The following is an 18,521-nucleotide window of genomic DNA, read 5'->3' as shown; positions in this document are numbered from 1 at the left end:
AAGAAAATAGTTAAATAAGTAACATAAAGGTCTTAAATAACTAAAAGCTGCTAACGAGGAGGATACCACCCCCTTAGCCCCTCAGTCTAACTGGGAACACAGGAAGTTGAGTCTTATCTTGCAACATGAAAGGGCCCTAAATTAACAGAACATTTGTGGAGCAAATGAAAATCCTGTCACTCGGTAATAACACTGTAGCCCTAATTAGAAATACAAAGAGCCCACATGGGAGCCTTGTGGACAGCAGGTATGAGCCGGGGGTGTGGGGGCGACTAAAACCTCATGGGAAGGGGGGCGTTCCGGTCCGTCCTTCACGCCCTACCGAGGTCACCAGTTGCCCCCAAAGCGGCTCTCCAGCACAGCCACGGCCCCAGAAGCACAAGGACTTAATGCAGAACCCAGCAGCTTGGAGCAGAAAAGTGAACGGACTATGCATTGATCCAGGCTATCAAGTCTGCCGGAGGGGAAAGGGTGTTGCCCCATTCGCCCTCTCCTCTCTGGAAAGAAAGATGGCGGCCACATGGGAGCCTTGTGGACAGCAGGTATGAGCCGGGGGAGTGGGGGCGACTAAAACCTCATGGGTCGGGGGGCGTTCCGGTCCGTCCTTCTCGCCCTACCGAGGTCACAAGTCGCCCCCCGCGAGCGGCTCTCCAGCACGGCCATGGCCCCAGAAGCACAAGGACTTAATGCAGAACCCAGCAGCTTGGAGCAGAAAAGTGAACGGACTATGCGTTGATCCAGCCCATCAAGTCTGCCGGAGGGGAAAGGGTGTTGCCCCATTCGCCCTCTCCTCTCTGGAAAGAAAGATGGCAGCCACATGGGAGCCTTGTGGACAGCAGGTATGAGCCGGGGGTGTGGGGGCGATTAAAACCTCATGGGAAGGGGGGCGTTTCGCTCCGCCCTTCACGCCCTACCGAGGCCACCAGTTGCCCCCCCACGAGCGGCTCTCCAGCACGGCCACGACTCCAGAACACAGAAACCAATTTCTTAACTATCTGACTTTCAGTAGAAATACTTCCAGGGTCAATAGGTAAAATAGCAGAAATCCAAAACCAACATTTAATTCTTGAACCCAGCTGTAGAAAGCAAATCACTTCACAATGCTTTTTCAGCATGTCTGATTTGGGGGGGGGGGGGGGGACTCTAAATAATAGTGGTGAATCTTTTATTGAAACAATCTAATCAAAGCGGATAGAGTGTTAACTAGAATTCATCTGCCTCACAGGGACAGGGAGGGGTGGGGGGTGGGGTTTTATTGGGGTTCTTCATGGGAAAAAATAAGTATTGGTAAAGGGAAATGTGTTTGATATTTGCATGACTGAGACATAAACCTGAAAGCTTTGTAACCTTTCCCACAGTGATTCAATAAATAAATAAAAAAAGAAAAAAAAAAAAAGAAAAAAAAAAAAAGAAATACAAAGAGCTCGATTTTCCTTTAAAACCCTTGGTCAAGGAGCTCTACTTTAACTTTGCTCTTTGCTGAGTTTATGCAAGTAGGGGCTTGCTTTCTCCTCTGCATGTCAACAGAACTTTCCTATTTCTAATCTGTAGCAATTATTTTCTTTGTCAATATTTTCATTCTTGAAAAGGTTGAAGAACGTGGGAATCATCAACACAGTTCCTACATCATGATTTAATTTTGAGTGTGCATGATATCCCTGACAAATGCTTGACATCGACTGGGATCTGAATACTTGGGTAGCGAATTAAAAGGGGAGGGGGAGGTTATTACATCATTAAAAAAAAGGCAGTATGATGTAAACGGGCCACTTCAGGACTACCGATTAGGGTTCATTACTACCTAATTCGGTGCACCAGAGCTCCTGTTTGGCTCTTTAAAGATGGTACCTACCGAAGGTCTCAGGCCTTCCAGCCCAATGGCCTTGGGCCAGGTCATGCGCAAAAACGCAGCCTCCCCAAGCCATCCACCTGCACCGCTCCTGGCCCACCGCACGTCACGGGTCCGTCGTCAAATCCCCGACACGCCAGAGGGACACGGGAGCTCGGCTGCTCGGCGTGCAAACAAAGCGGGCGGTCACGTGGGCCTCCTCCCACGCCAGGCGCGCCGCTGACGTCACCAGCCTGCGCCTGGCCATTGATTCCCACCGAGGGGCGCGCGGGCTACGTGGTGGGGCGGGCGGGGAGGGTCGTGGCGGCGGCGGCGGCGGCCTGGGTGCGGGGCTGCGTCCGGGAGAGCGCACGACCCGGTAAGAGGCGTTTTCCTTCTGCGCCGTCAGCTGTCCGGAGCTGCGGCGCGCGGGGCACGCACCGGCTTGCGGGTGCCCGGGGCGTGCGCGCGAGGGTCGCGCGGGGCGGGAGGGGGCTCAGGGGGCGGGCGGCGGGGGTCCCGGGCGCTGGCGTGCGCGGGGGGCCCCGGGCACGGGCGTGCACGGCCAAGGCGGTGCTTGGGATGCTCTGCGGCGCGCGCCTAGCGGAGCGGAACCGCCGGGTCCCTGGGGGCCGCCGCGGCCGTGAGTGCCCGGGTCCCTCCCGCGTCTCCCCGGGGCGCCCCGGGTCCGGCCGCGTCGGCGCCCCTCGCTCCGCGTCGCAGGTGCAGCGCGTGGGCGAGACCCGCCGCGGCTGAAGGCACCCCCGGGCGTGGGGCGGCGAGGGCGGGTGCGTGGGCGCGTGGCCAAGCGGAGGAGCCGCCGGGGTGCCAGTGGCGGGCGCGCCCAGGCCTGCGCCGTCCCGGTGCCCAGGCGGAGGCGGGAGCCCGGAGCCTGCCCGGCGCCTGGGAAGGAAGGTGCTTTCTGTACCCGAGAAGGTCGCCGACCGTCGTGGGTAACATCCCGACCGCTCTTTGCCACCCCCGGGTCATTTCGCAGCTGGGTGCGCGCTCCGCCAGGCGCAGGGTCCAGGATGAACTTTGCAGGCCAGGCCGCCTTTTCCCAGCTGGGTGACATTGCGCCGGGTGCTTCCACCTCTCCGCGCCCGCCGGAGCTTGCCTAGGGGACTGCGGAAGGTTGGGGGTGCAGCATATGAAGTGCCTGGCTGTTTTTAATTAGTGAGGACCCGGCTCTGCGCGCTGGAACCTTCTCTCGCTGCTGGAGTCTCCCAGAGCCCCTGCAGCCTGAAAAGCAGGTGGAGTTTTTGCTCTGCCGGGCGCTTGTTTTCCTGTCAGCTGTAATAGAGCAGCCTGGGAGGTGGGGGAGGGAAGAAGGTGTTTCCAAATTCATGCTGTGAACGTCGTAACATTTTCCAGCTGGAAACAGGAGCTTTATACCATCCATGATAGCTTCTCATTATTGAGCACTTGCTGTGCGCCCGACCCCAAGCCTCTTGCATCAACCCGCAGATTTAATCTCTCGGGCAGCCCAGTGCCCCTAGCGCAGTGTTATAACCCCGTTTAACAAACAGGCGGGAGTGAGTCTTGTCCAAGGTCCTGCCGCGGAGGTTCGTGAGAGCTGATCGCAGCCCGTGACCGGCCTTGCGGTGTGGCTCCTTGTCCCAGAGAGCAGAAGCCGGGAAGCTGTGCTCCATGGGCCAGCGCCTGCACGCGGGAGCACCTCGAATTGTCTAGTGGCCGATTCTGTTTTATTTTACATTTTCCCCCAAACTGCCCCCAAAGACTCAGGATTGCAGGGTGCTGGCGTCTGGGGCAAACCAGTAGGTATTTGCGAAATGCCTGTAGAATGTAGTTTGTTTGGTTTGGAAGTTTGGATGTTATGGGGGAGGGGTGTCACACCTGGCACTCCTGATCTAGCGCTGGGGTGGGGGAGCACTCCTGGCAGTGCTTCAGAGAGCATGCAGGGATTAACCTGGGCCTCCCACGTGCAGTCACGCACTGCAGCCATTTGAACCAGAAGGAAATTCTTGTGTTATTTCTACCTTGCTAATGCACTTGATCTTTTTATCCCATAATTTGGTGGACTGTGACCATCTGATTTATGGCTCTCAAGGTTTGGAGCTGGGGGTCAGACTGCGATTGGTTGTATTATCTGTGAGCAACTGCTTTTGTTATTTAGTATATGAGTAGCAAGAGTTGAGTTTTGGGGCTTCTGTAGTAATCTCTTGAGAATCCCGTTTGTTCTGCTGAAACATCTGTTAGATTTGGAGCTATAAAGGGTATAGCTGAAGTAAATTGGATGGTTTGGGGTCCAGGCATAGAGTTCCAAATATTATTTTTGTCTCAGATATTAGAGGAAGATCTGTGACTGGTGGGCATTGAGGTGGATATTGCAAATAGGGTTTAAACAGATGATTTTCTTTGGTCTTGATCAGCTGTTTAGTGTTGGTTCTCTGAAGATGGTTTAGGGATGTATAGTGAGTTATTTGGAATTAATAAGGTTTCATCTATCCATATAAATCAGAAACCCCCAAACTTGCAGCCCTGTCAGAAAAATATTTATTTAGACTCCTCCAGTTGCACTGAGAATAAGCCCGCCCCCTGGGATCCAGCCATTTCTGGAATCAGTAACACACATGGACTTTCACACACTCCATTCCTCGGATGAAGGAGCTCTTGGTACTTCTAATCCCCCTTCCCCCGGAGCCAGAAGTCCCTTGTTGTACCATCTCGATCAAACTTAATGGGAGATTCCCTGGGACATAATCTCTGTTCCGTTCCTCTCTGCCCCACCATCACACACACACACAGAGAGAGAGAGAGAGAGAGAGAGAGAGAGAGCGCTCTTTCCCCTAAGGGTATAGTAATCTAGTTGCAAATGGCAGAAATCCAATATAAACTCACTTTCACAAAAAGAGGTGTCCCCGATCCCATTTGTTACTAACTCAGAAGTTCATAAATGACCTCCGGGCATGGCCAAATGAGGCTGAAGTGCTGTTAAGAGGATTCCCTTGGCCCTACCCTTCTCAATATCTTTTTGATTCTTGGCTTTGTTTTCTCCTGCTGTTTTTCCTAAACTTGCTGAAAATGCTGACTGCTGGAAACCCCAAGCCAGGTCTCATTTAGAATTGCCAATATGCACTTGCCAACCTTGGGTCCTGATCCCCTGTGGGCCAGAGGAACTGGAGCCGCGGGTTTGGCAGGTATGCATGTGTCCTGTGTCCACTCCTGAGTTGTAGCTCTCTGCTCTCCTTAAGCGTCTGGTGTATGGAGCTCTGCTGGTCTGATGCAGTGGGGTGTGGGGCTGGGCTGGGGTCTGTGATGCAGTGCGATGTGGGGCTCTGCTGGTCTGTGATGCAGTGGGGTGTGGGGCTCAGCTGGTCTGTGGTGCAGTGGGGTGTGGGGCTGGGCTGGTGTCTGTGATGCAGTGGGGTGTGGGGCTCTGCTGGTCTGCGATGCAGTGGGGTGTGGGGCTCTGTTGGTCTGTGGTGCAGTGGGGTGTGGGGCTGGGCTGGTGTCTGTGATGCAGTGGGGTGTGGGGCTGGGCTGGTGTCTGTGATGCAGTGGGGTGTGGGGCTCTGCTGGTCTGTGATGCAGTGGGGTGTGGGGCTCAGCTGGTCTGTGATGCAGTGGGGTGTGGGGCTCTGTTGGTCTGTGGTGCAGTGGGGTGTGAGGCTGGGCTGGTATCTGTGATGCAGTGGGGTGTGGGGCTCTGCTGGTCTGTGATGCAGTGGGGTGTGGGGCTCTGCTTATCAGGTGGGCCGGCAGAAGACTGCATATGTTTGCGCATGAATCAGGGCTGCTTCTTGGATATCCTTCTCCCATTCAGGACACACGCCCCAGAGTTGGCCTGGCAGTGACCTGTGGCTGCTCTATTAGGCAAATACTGTGGGCCCACTCCCTGTCCCCGGCTTGGCTGTTGGGGTCATTTCCCCACCTCCCATTGCTTTGCTGGGCTGCCCTGCTTTGGGATATTGGTTCTGCTTGTCCCAGAAGCCTTTCTTGACCTGCATCAGTGAGTTAGGTCCCCTGGTCAGCTAATTCCAGCCTGTGGTGACCTGCTCATTTCTCCAGTAGACCTCCCCTCCCTCCTGGAGGTGTGCTCTTCCCTCCACAGATGCTTGTTTTCCTTCAGAGCACTCACAACCAGATGAGCTTATTTATTGCTTATCTTTCCTCCATGAACCTACATGTTGTGAAAATAAAGAAAATTTAAAAAAAAAATTGGGGGATGTCTAGGGACCAGGGCAGTGCCTGGTATGAAGTACATGCTTAATAAATGTATATTAAGTGAGCAAAGTGAAAGGCACTAGCAGGAAGAAAATGCTGATATGCTAGTGAGGACTCAGTTTGGTGATAGAAACTGGTCTCCTCGCAAACAAACTCAATTCTGGGGTCTCTGCCAACTGCAGACCGGGCTACAGAGAGAAGCCCTTGGAAATCCCGCCCAACCTCCTGTACTCTGATAGGGCCTTGTAAGGTTTCTCCCTGGAACCCTCTTTCTTAGAACATTTGTTTTTAAAACATTTACTTGAGCACTTAGGCTGTGCCAAGCCCTGTCATAAGCCCTTTAAACAACAACTCTAAAATTTCAGAATCAAAGTTTGTAGGCCAAGCCTGTCCAGTCCTCCTCCATCCCCTAGCCTTTTTTTTTCTTTTAAAAATACTCAAGAACAGCTCAAAAGAAACTTCTAATTAAAAGGAAACCCAATTAAAACAAAAACCAAAAAACAGCATTGAGTACTACACAGAGGCCAGAGCTGCTGACAGTGACTGATGAGCAGGCAGCCACTCTCCCCTCACCTCCCCCTGCTACTTCACCCCCAGGTGCTCCTGCTCCCCTGCAGCCCATCCTTTCCATACCCATCCCTCTCCCCCAGGCCAGACCCTCCCTACCTGGGAGTGAGGGACATGCCTTGCTCAGGTGTTGGTCTTCCCAGGGAAGCCTGACCCATGTCTTAAAGTCTTTCCTCCCCTGCCTGGAATATCGCTAAAGCCTCATACTGGGGAACCCTATCCAAGCCAGCCCTAACCAAAAAAAAAAAAAAAAAAAAAAAAAATTAGATGGGGAGATGGACTGGAGCGATAGCACAGCAGTAGGGCGTTTGCCTTGCACGCAGCCAACATGGCCGACCCGAGTTCGATTCCTCCGCTCCTCTCGGAGAGCCCGGCAAGCTACTGAGAGTATCTTGCCCGCACGGCAGAGCCTGGCAAGCTCCCCATGACGTATTCGATATGCCAAACACAGTAGCAACAAAATCTTCAATGGAGACATTACTGGGCCCGCTCGAGCAAATCGATGAACAATGGGAGGGCCTTTATTAGATGGGGAGATGGGGGCGGGGGTCCTTATTCTTCTCTCAAGCACAAAATAATCCTTCTCATACTTGACTTGGGAGCGCTATGGGTTCAATTCCACATGGGCCCCGAACATTCACCCCAGTGCTCCCTAGATAGAAGCCTCTGCCATTTTTAGTTGTGGTGGCTGCTGAAAGTGAACCCCCAGGGCCCGAGGTGCCCCCACAGTCCCATGAGCCCTGGCTCCCCACCACTTTTTCATTTCAAAGGAAATCTCTTAGCCCTGGTGGAAAATGAAGTCTCCGGTCAGCCTGCATGTTTTGGTCACTATTAAGCTGGAACTCTTGATGCGTGTTTTTGAATAATTTTAATTTCCATTTTCAGAAGTCTCAGTTAATTATTTTGTCTGTTTAGTTACTGGGTTTGTTGTGTCTTGTAAATGACACAAGTTCCCTATGAACCCTGACTGTGTGCTCCTGGTAAGAAGGAAACAAAATGGTTTGCTGTGACTGGTTTTTCCAGTTGCTCCTCATTCGATTTTTGTCTCCATCATTAAACAGATTGTTTTTCATTCGTCTGTAGACATTTTTTTGTCTTTTTATTTCTTTCTTTGCTTCTAAGTTTTAAAATGTTTTTCCTCATCATGTGATCTTGATTTTCTTTGATTGCGTTAACTTGAAAAGAGCTAACATTAAATTTTATTTTGGGTTTTCTCAAAATTATGATATTTGATAAGCATGCATAATGTTTTCAATAAAGTGAGTTTGAATTAGATAAAGGTCTACATTCGTTTTAAGGATACTTAACATTTTTATAATTTTGTATTTTTCTATTTATGTATTTTTTAAAAAATAATTTATTAGAATACTCAAGTTTATGCCACAAAGTTCCTGGCTCTGTGCTCAGAACTCACCCCTGATAGTGAGGGGAGGACCATGTGGGATGTGGGGGATCAAACCTGGGTCTGCTGTGCAAGACAAGTGCCTGTCTGCTGTATTATTGCTCAGGCCCTTGGTTTTATTTTGGGGTCACACCTAGTGGTGCTGGAGACAAAACTGAGGCCTCTGCTGCAGCTCTGCCCAGCCTCCTGAGCTCATGCTTGGCCCTGACCTCAGTTTCAAATCACTTCTTTACAGTGCCCATGGGTTGTAAAATTACGGCCCGACTGTGAGCTGTGTTTCTGTATCTGTGTTGGGGCCACACCCAGCGGTGCTCAGGATTTACTCCTGGCTCTGTGCTCAGAGATCTCTCCTGCAGGGACTTGGGGGAGAGTCATATGCGGTGCCAGGGATTAAAACTGGGTGGGCCACCTGCAGGGCAAGCACCTGAAGCCCTGGGCTATCTCTTTGGCTCAAATATTTGTTTTGGGTGTTTGTTTTTGCTGCTTTTGTGGGTGCAGCATAGTTTCATGGCCAAGAGTGCTGACTTGGGAGGCAAAGTGCTGCTCCCGGCTCTGCCAGGCTGTTTCCTCAAGGGACCGCTGAACCTTTGGTCCTTCTCCGTGTCCTCTTCTGCCCATGGGGACAGTGGCAGTGTGACTCTTTGTGAATGGCTTGTGAGGCAAAACAGGCACTGGTTCACAGAACACTGCATGGCCATGTGCTGTCTTAGGAGGGTACCTGGACTTCGTGCCAGAATATGTCTGGATGTGTGTCTCTGTGCACTCTGTCCTCCATGTCGGACTGAACCCCTGCCTTCCGCTTTGATTTGTATTTGTTTTCTGTGTTGTGGCGGACCCCCAGCTCTGAGGCCGCTTCTGGCTGTGCTCTGGCTGGGGGTGCAGGCCTGATGGTGCTGGAGGCTACCAGGGCCACATCTGGGGTGCTCAACGGCCTCCAAGGCCAGTAGCTTGTGGTACTAGGGGGGAGGACACAAACGCTGCTGGGGATTGAGCTCAGGCCCTCAGCCTTACAAGACACATCTTTTACCACTTGAGCTGTCATCCTGGCCACTGATAACTCGGTTTGGGTTGGGGGGTGCTGGGCGTCTCCCCCAGGACCTTGCGCCTGCTAAGGCGCTCTCTTAGGTTGACCGGTCCTCGACCCCTAGTGCTTGTTTCTACCGAAGCTTCTTCCTCAGCAGTTTCAAACATTAAATTGCCATTTTGAATCACAGAAATGTATCCGAGGCCAACAGCAGTGGGTTTTCTCCTTTGTAGCAACAGCCCTGGCTGGGAAACATGTTTCACATACTTTGTTTCTTAGTGTTTTTATTTAACTGTTACAAGTAGTCCTTTAGTTCCTTAGCTGTTTGTTTGGGTTGTTAATATTAGACACCCTGCAGCCTCCTCCCTCTATCCACTCCCTTCTTGCCCTCCCTCTGCTCTGGCTTCTGGGCAGGATTCATACCCCCTGCAGGGTCTGAGTTTCTGCAGTTGCTCTCCTACTGTACACCTCTGCTGCCTGGATTCAGTCTCTCTGCCCCATTGTCCCGCACTTTAGAACAGTCTAGATGGATCCTCTCATCAGGCTGCTGCTCCTTATAAATGGCTCCTTCCCGCGCTAGAGTGTGCCCTTACTTAATTCGGCCCTAAAGAGTGTCAGGCTTGGGGCTGGAGCAATAGCACAGCGGTTAGGGCGTTTGCCTTGCACGCGGCAGACCCAGGTTCGATTCCCAGAACCCTATGTGGTCCCCCGAGCATCACCAGGAGAAATTCCCGAGTGCATGGACCAGGAGTAACTCCTGTGCATCGCTGGGTGTGACCCAAAAAAGCAAAAAAAAAAAAAAAAAAAAAAACCAAAAGAGTGTCAGGCTCTTCTGGAACATCTGGGGTGCCTTACCCTGCTCAGAGCACTTGCCGGCGCTTTGCCCCACTCAGCACTCGCTAGGGTGCAAAGGTTTGCATTTCTTGCACGTCAGCTCCTTGCCATTTCTCAGGACGATTCCTTTGTGCCTCTCTTCTTAAAGCTGTTTCATTTGCTATTAAAAATGTCGTGTTCGACTTCCTGTAAGGAGGTAGTTGTATCCTGCATCTTTCTCTTAATCCAGAAGTGTTCCACCAGACTGAAAGCACGTATCTGCAAAAGCAAGGCCACCCCAGTGCCTGCCCCCCTCATCCTCCAACACACTCAGGCCATTCTGACTGCTATCCTGGGTGGGGATCCCCAGTAAGAAAGGGTTCACATGCCACCGGACTCCACACCAAACTGTTTCACTCGGGGCACCCCAGAGGGGAGAGGGTGAGAGTCTTCCCCACCCCAAGGGACCCAGCTCCGGCAGCCGAAAACCCCCACAACCCAACCACCACCATGCTCAAGGCCACTCCCCACACGCTTGGGCCGAGCCTCACGCACGAGTGAACGTATTCCTGGACTGCGCGGCTGCATTTGAGATTTGATACACCTTAAAACACTCCCTACCCATTATCCAAGAGTACCACACCACATTTGATGGGGTTCAGATAGTAGGCAACCAATCAGAGGGAAGTGTATATACATATATATATATAAGCATATATGTGCGATCATGATCACGATCATCCTGTTGTTCGTCGATTGCCTCGAGCAGGCACCAGTAACCTCTCCTTCGTCCTAGCCCTGAGATTTTAAAGTGCCGTATTCAAGGGTCTTTCAGGGTTAGGAGAATGAGACCCATCATTGTTACTGGTATTTGGCATATTGGGTACACCACGGGGAGTTTGCCAAACTCTGCCGTGTGGGCAGATTACATTTGGTATATATGTGCATATATACATATTTTTAGATACATATATGAAAGCTCACATCACTCAATCTTTAACAACATGTTAGTGATATCCTAAAGAATATCTTAATGGTTCCTGCCAAAATAGAACAATCTTCACACTGTTTTCTTTATGGATACTTATTTGTAGCATTTTCCGTGGTTTTTCATAACAGACAATACAAAATATATTATTTCGGTTGTGCTTTGGGACATGGATTAGACCTTGGGATGGAAACATCCCAAATATGGTGGTGGGAAGGTGTAATGGTGGTGGGATTGGTGTTTGAATATTAAATGTAATCAAATATTGTGAACTACCTTATAAAATAAAAAACATTTTAAAAAATTAAAAGAAAGGATCCAGAGGTACTTCTGCAGTAAGCTTGAGATCCTGAGTTTAATCCCCAAATATACTGGGATGATCTGGAGCCCCACCTACCTCCCAGAGCCTGGGGTTACCCAATGAGGGAAAATAAAAATGTTAGGTGTTTCATATAACACTTTTCGATTAACTAAGGGTATAATATTGTTAGTGTGACAGCAGATTTTTCAGCACTGGTGAATTCTTAAGAATTGTATGAAAGATTTGCATACAAAACTCATAAGATGAACAGAAATTTTTGTAAAAATACCATAGATGGGTCTGTGTCCCTCCCCAGATGCCCAAGCCACTCCCTTACCCATGAATGACATCACCTTTCCTGCCTCTGACGCAGCCACATCCCGTGATCACAGGCCAGATCCTGTCCCTGTGGCTCTCTGTCCCGTGGACGCTTTCCGCCTTCTCTGCCGCAGCCACGTGTGCATGGGTGAGATCCCTATGCTCTGTACCTATCTCTGGGCCTCCCGGTGGTACCCCAGCAGTTCTGGTCCTGTCCCAGCTTTCTTAGTCTCAGATCTAAGATTTTTGTACTCAGCACCTTATCACTACCTGAGCATCTGAGTCTGTCTAAACCTGAGCTTTCCTGGGTGTCCGAGCCCTGCCTGGATGCTTCCCCTATCTGGACCTGAGTGGCCGCCTGTACTGGACCACATGTTCACAGCCCTACCTGATCCTAAAGGTCTGGAAAGAGAAGGGGGCGGGGAGAGTGCGCACTAGGGGTTTCCTTTTATCTGCTGCCATATCCCACCCCCAGCCATCCCATCATCTGTCTCCTTGGTTACCTGTTCTATGGGTGAGATTTAAAGTGATCTGGTTCTCCACTCTTCTGCTCCTGCTACATCAGTATCGTTAGTCAGTATGCTTTCCCTTTTTGATTTCACTTTGGTGTTTGTGACCATAGTGGCAATCCTGTACCCTAGTTCTGATTCACAGACCAGTGGCCATAAGAATCCATTTAATTCTCAATTTGGAGGTTACTATAGAAAGTGTATCCACATGTGATGCTACAGAGGCCAGCAATACATAGAGTACAGCAGGTAAGGTGCTTGTCTTGCATGCGGCTGACTTGGGTTCGATCCCTGACATCCCATATGATCCCCTGAGCATGCCAGGAGTATAGAGCCCTGAGTGTAAAGCCAAGAGTAAGCCCTGAGCATTGTCAGGCGTGGCCCCCCTCCAAAACAAGAAGCATATGTGATACTTCAACATTCCAGTACCAGCAATGTTTGGGGCATGCATGACTCCAGTTCAGGAAAGACCAGAGTACGGTCATGAGTGGTCTTCTTTTTATTGCACATTTAGTGGAAAAGGTGCAACTGTTCTCTTTAAAATAGGATGCTGGCTGGAGCCAGTCTGAGAGATTAAGGAAATGCCCCTTTCCTTAGTGGGCAAAAGTCACGCAGTTCCCTGGGTGGTAGCAGGTTGACTTCACTAGAAAACGGGCATGAGGCCATGTCAGTCAGAACAGGGTTGTGCTTTGGCCTCTTCCCTTCCTGTGGCAGCCCTGACCTTGGTTCCTTCCAGTATGGCAGCTAGTTTCCTGGTGGCAGTGATAAGTCATACATATGGAGGAGGAGTTTTAGGCAATAGAAACAGTACCAATGCCCTCGCTGTGCTGAGGCCAAAGCAGGATGCCATTGTTATCAGGGAGCCAAAGAGAGGGTGCTGGGGCCCCAGTGGGCCCCCCCCCCACACACACACACAGGCTGAAGACTAAGGACCTGTGAGGACCAGCAAAGCCCTATTCAGAGTCTCTTTACAAAGGGAAACTCCTGGAAACTCCCGGAAAGGCTGTTCTGCCCCTGTACGTTTGAGTCTCCCCACCTCTGTCTGGAACTGGAACCAAATGGAGGAGAGAAAGGGGGTGGGGCCCCACTTTCTGTTCCAGTGCTCCAGTCTGAAGGCAGGCTCAGACCTGGCCTGACGTGGAACCTCTGTGAAATGGCTCATACAGGGACGCTTTCTGGCCAGCAGACTGGCTTCGGGTGAAGTCGAAGTGCACCAGAACAGGCACCTCCAAGACTGCTTCAAACACTCTGCCAGACTCTCCTGGCCCCGCACTGCCTGTGAACAGAAGAAGAGGGGTAGGGGAGAGTGAGCACCCTCGGTGGGCCTGACCAAATGTGGATGAATCTCTGTGCTGGCCAGAGCAGCAGTTCAGGGGCGTCAGGCGTCAGGACGCCAAAGCACAGGACACACATTCCCCAAATCATCCTGTGATCTGGATGGACCCTAATGTTCACATGTGAATCGTTCAGCACATGCCAGTCACTGTCACAGCATTGTCGCCAACATTCACCCTTTCACATTCGCAAACACCTCCTACAGTCCCACCCACGCTGCCAGATTGCTTCGCTGGAGAGCTTTGAGGGCACCCGTGCCCGAGCCCCAGTCCGCTCCGGCTTCCTGATAGCTTCAGAAGCTGCTCTGGTCATTCCCTTCCAGAATAGCAGGACATTCGTCAGCAGAACTCAGCCCCCCTGCACTGGCTTGGCCCTGCAGCAGCTTGCTGTTCTAACTCCAGAGAACCTTCCAAGGTTGGTACAGACAGGTGGGGTCCTTGTGGGAAGCTCCTGAGAAGTGGGGGATTATGTTGAAGAGGCTGGCAGTAGGCAAGAGGCTCCTCCAAGGGAATAAGAAAAACAGTGATGAAGAATCAGAGAAAACAACTGAAAAAGGGAGGGTAACGGTGCCTGGTGAGTGCCTGTGAGGAAGCATTCTTACTGTGGATTTCCCAGGAGTTAATGTCAGGAGGCTGTCAGGAGAAGCTCCTGCTCTGAAAGAATACCTAGAGCTCCAGAACAAAAACAGAACAAAGCAAAACCCAGCCACATCTTTCTTCTTGGTAGTATGTTGTCAGCTACCAAGTGCTCCTTCCCAGGCAGGCTCTGTCTGCCCAGGATCCCTGGGGATCACTGAGGATCTGTTTACCCATGATTGGGCACTCCATATGATGAGACTGGAAACAGACATCCCTCCACAAGGTCCCATCAAGAAAAAGTCCAGGGACTGGAGCAATAGCACAGCGGGTAGGGCTTTTGCCTTGCAGGCAGCCAACCTGGGTTCGATTCCCAGCATCCCATATGGTCTCCTGAGCACTGCCAGGGGTAATTCCTGAGTGCAGAACCAGGAGTAACCCCTGTGCATCACCGGGTGTGACCCAAAAAGCAAAAATAAATAAATAATAAAAAAATTTAAAAAGAGAAAGTCCAGGAGAAGCCAAAGCAGCCATCACAGAAGTGGGCACAGTCAAGTGTTGCTCACGACTGGTCTGGCAGGACCCAGGGCACCCCTACTCCCTGCCCACCGCAGGTATTCAGGGAGGGGCTGTACTTGGCAGTGCTGTGTGGAGGCCAGACTTTTCCAGAACAGGGCAAGCAACTTTTTACATGTACCAGATTTTAAATAATGACTTCCCCAATCCAACCCCTTTTTTGTTTTCAAGCCACCCCCATCGGTGCTCAGGAATGACTCCTGGCTCTGTGCTCAGGGGTTAACTCCTGGCGTGGTTAAGGGGACCCTGTGAAGTGCTGGAGATCAAACCTAGACCAGGCATGTGCAAGCCGCTGTACTATCATCTGGTCCCTCTCTTCTCCATGCCCCCCTCAAACTGCCTTGGTTCAGAAATGCCTCCCTGCCCTGGTTGCCGCCCGGCCCCTCCCCACTACTGTCTTTGGACACCTGCCCGGGAAGGGAGAGAGCAGAGTGGGAGCTCCATGGCTGCGTGGGGTGTGAGGGTGCCACGTGGGCTCCCCCATCAGTGCCCCTGGCACAAGGCCTGCTTGTGCAGGTTGATTGGTCACGGAGACTCACTGCCTCTCTAAGGGCTGAGGGACCCCCTGCTCAAGCAGGCGGTGCTTTACCTTGAGACCAAGCCTAGCAGTGGTCACACGCTCACTCCCGTTCCCAGGCTCTGCTCCCCGTGAGATCCCTAGAGACAGCCCAGGGTCAAGCCGCGCCTGCAGAGCCCAGCAGACCACCTTGGATCCGGCGCCCCCATGGGACCCAGCCGACCGCCCTGGGTCCGGCGCCCCTATGGGACCCAGCAGACCATTCGAGGTCCGCCGCGCACCCAGCAGATTGGCTTGGTTCTGGCGCTCTCCCAGCCGACCTCTACCGCCCGGGCCCTGGTTGCTCCCTGCAGACCTCCCGGGTCCTGCGCGCTCCCAGTGGATTGGCCCTGGCGGGGGCGGGCGATCTCCCTGCAGACCTCCGGTTCTGGCGCGCCCCCAGCACACCGCTCGGGTCCTGTGCGCGCTCACCTACCGGATCCAGTGTGCCCCAGCAGACTGGCGGGTCCGATGCACTCCCTGCACCGCCTGTCCAGCCTTGCCTGTGGGGCGGGGTCAGCCTGTGCCTGCCCGGCCCCGCCCACCCGCCTCCTAGCGACTCAACTTGGGGAAACGAAAGTGAAATTGAAGCTTGTCTGGGCCTCCCCGCTCGAGCCCGCGCAGTAACCGCCCGCCCTGGTTCCCATGCGCCCCTCACCCCCAGCTCTGCCGGCGCACGCGGGGGCTCGCAGCTCCCAGCACTGGCCGGGACATGCCCGGGGGCTACCGTGGACCCCGGCAGGTAAGCCCCACACTTACCTCCTCCCGCTGCGTGGAGCTTCCTCATCGGGCGCCTCTTGTTCCTCCTAAATCATGGGTGCCCCATGCCCAGCCCTGGCTGGCCCTGGTGGGGGTTGCTCTGTGCCACACTAGAGTAGGGCTCGAGATCCTGCCGGGCAGATTAGTGTGGGGCATAGGGCGCCCCTTTCCCATAAGCAAGAGCAGAGCCTGCCCATCCCAGGGACACCCACTGCAGTACCCCAGCCCTACCCCGGGCTGCACACTTGGCCCAAGCAAGGGCCGCCTCGCTGCGCCTTACCACTTCCGCAGGCTCCTGTAAAATGAAAAATGGCCTATTTTAACTGGAGGGAGGCTTTGTAGCAGGCATATTCACCGTCCCTAAACAATGGGAAACCCCATCTTCTCTCAGCAGCACTGGGATCTCCCGTGCAGACAGGGCCATGACTCGTACCCCAACCAACCTCCCGACCCGCCCAGCAGAGCAGCTACCAGTGGCCCGGGCCATGTGCAGGAGGTTCTGGGGGAAAGGAAGGGGTGAAACCACACCTGTTTGGGGGGGGGTGCTGAGTTTAGGGAAGGAGCTGGCTACAGAGAACGTAAGATTACTTTTTGAGAAGATAGAAACGTCTGGTATTTTTATCCTGTGACTTGTATGTGTTATCTGTGATTTCACTACACAAAAATCACACACATTTCAGTGTACTCATAGAATTGCACACTGAAAAGGTTAAATCAAATGTTTGTACATTAAACCTCAGTTCCAGAAAGGGTAAACACCGTAAAACATAGGGCTTGTGTGTATAAAACATGTATGAATGTTTTATTTAAATCACAATATGGAATTGATTTTATTTTCCCCTTTCAAGAGACTGGGGACCCTGACTTGATAGAGGAGGTGCAAATGGCTCTTCTCAGGGGCAGGTTTGGCTTAGCTTGACTTTTCAGAGAAGTACTGAACCAGAAAGGAGAAACTACCATTCCCTTCCCCCCCCTGCCCCCCTTCCTCAAACATCTGTCTTGTGCTCCAGCCCCCCTGGGTTTCTTTGGTTTACAAAAAGGGATTACAAAAAGGGATTCTAGCATAGGTATTGTTTTCTAACTGGCTTCCAACCCCTTCCTAAGTTTTCTCTGAATGAATGCAAATAGATCATAACACTTGGGGTGGGAAGTGGTGGTGGGGGGGGGGGGTGTTCCCCAGGCCACTCCTAGTCATGCTCTATGCAGGTGGATACTTGGGCCCAGCGTGCTGAGGCCACCTGGGGTACTTTTTATTTTTTTTTTAATTGACTCATTTTGGTTTGGGGCCCATACCTGGCACTGCTTAGGGCTGACTCCTGGCTCTGTGCTCAGGGATCACTCCTTGTGAGACTCAGGAACTTTATGAGGTTCCAGGGATCAAACCCAAGTCAGCTGCGTGCCAGGCAAGTGTCCCACCACTACACTGTCAGCACACAAAGCTTTCACTCTGTCCTTCTGCTCCCAGTCCCCCATCCCAGCTTTTTATTTTAATTGTGAGGGAACCAGAAAGTTCTGCAGCTGACCCTAGTACTCCAGGAGTGACTCCTAATAACAGAGCCAGGAATAAGTAAGCCCTGAGCACTGCCAGGTGCAGCCCTCACAACAGCATTCCCCCACCCCACCCCAGCTCAGAAAAAAATAAGTGGTGAGTACTGACCTATCGCATGGCTGCGTGTAACTTATCTAGCTCTTCTATGTGTGTCCATGCAAATAATTTTTGCAAGTGTGGACCACATAGTAGCAGTTTAAATCTAGAATGCAGGAGAGCTATTTCTTTTAACTGAGCCATGAAGAGGAATTTTCTGGATCTTCCACCAGGCCCTGAGCTCTGTCTGGTTGAGCCAGGCTCTCCTAGCTCCTTGTGCAGCCCACTCTGGGCAGACTGAGAAGCAGGACCAGAGAGAGGATTGGATGGGGGTGGGGGGGACGCGGGCCTCTTGTGTGCCTTTGGTTGGCCAGCATGCTTCTGCCAGGCTTGGACCCCTCTACTTTAACCCCCAGTCTGCTTCTGTTGTAGTTGCTAGGGACATGAATAGAAACCCCAAGGGCTTCCCCTGGAGTCAATCTCGGCCCTGTCTGTGGGCACGTGAGAGCAGGGTACAGATGGCCATCTCCTTCCTCAGGGCCTGTGCCATTAAACACCCGCCAGCCATGGGCCTAGGAGAGTCGAAGGGAAGAAGAGTGCCAGACAGGGAAGGGGCTGCCTCTGCCAGTGGTAGTCCCAAGGGAGTTCGCCCCACAAGGCCCACAGAGCTGGGATGGTCCACCGCCACAGGCAGAGGTGAGGAAGCTTGGCATGGGCATGGTTTCTGGCCCTAGTGGCTGGCCACAGTGAGCAGAGCTGTGGGCTGGGCTGCAGACCCTCGAACTCTCAGCCCAGGAACGGGCCCTGTGGTGGTAGGAGAGGATGGTCCGGATTCTGAAGGGGCTGCTCTGTGCTCCCTACAGCCGCCAAGCGTAGGCCCCAGAGGGACGCGGCTTAAGTGCAGTGTGAGCCTCATCCGGCCTGGGACCTGGGTTCAGTCCCCATCAGCCCAGGCCTGAGGTGAGCTCCCACAGCGAGTCACAGACATGAAGAACATCCTTTCCATAGTTCATACTCAGCACCGCGAGAGAGAGTGAGAGAACCCAAACCCAGAAGCTGCCGACTGGGAAACTGGGACCATGTTGCAGCCTGGGCTTTGGTGGAGGGCCACAGGGCCCTGCAGAATGGAGATTGCCTTTGCCAGGGGGTGGGGCGGTGTTGTTAAGGGTCAGCATTCTGCACATGGGGACAAGGGGT

This window comes from Sorex fumeus, unplaced genomic scaffold (assembly GCF_029834395.1).
Source record: "Sorex fumeus unplaced genomic scaffold, SorFum_2.1 ptg000047l, whole genome shotgun sequence".
In the NCBI taxonomy this organism is placed as follows: domain Eukaryota; kingdom Metazoa; phylum Chordata; class Mammalia; order Eulipotyphla; family Soricidae; genus Sorex; species Sorex fumeus.
Note: the sequence above shows the minus strand (reverse complement) of the source record.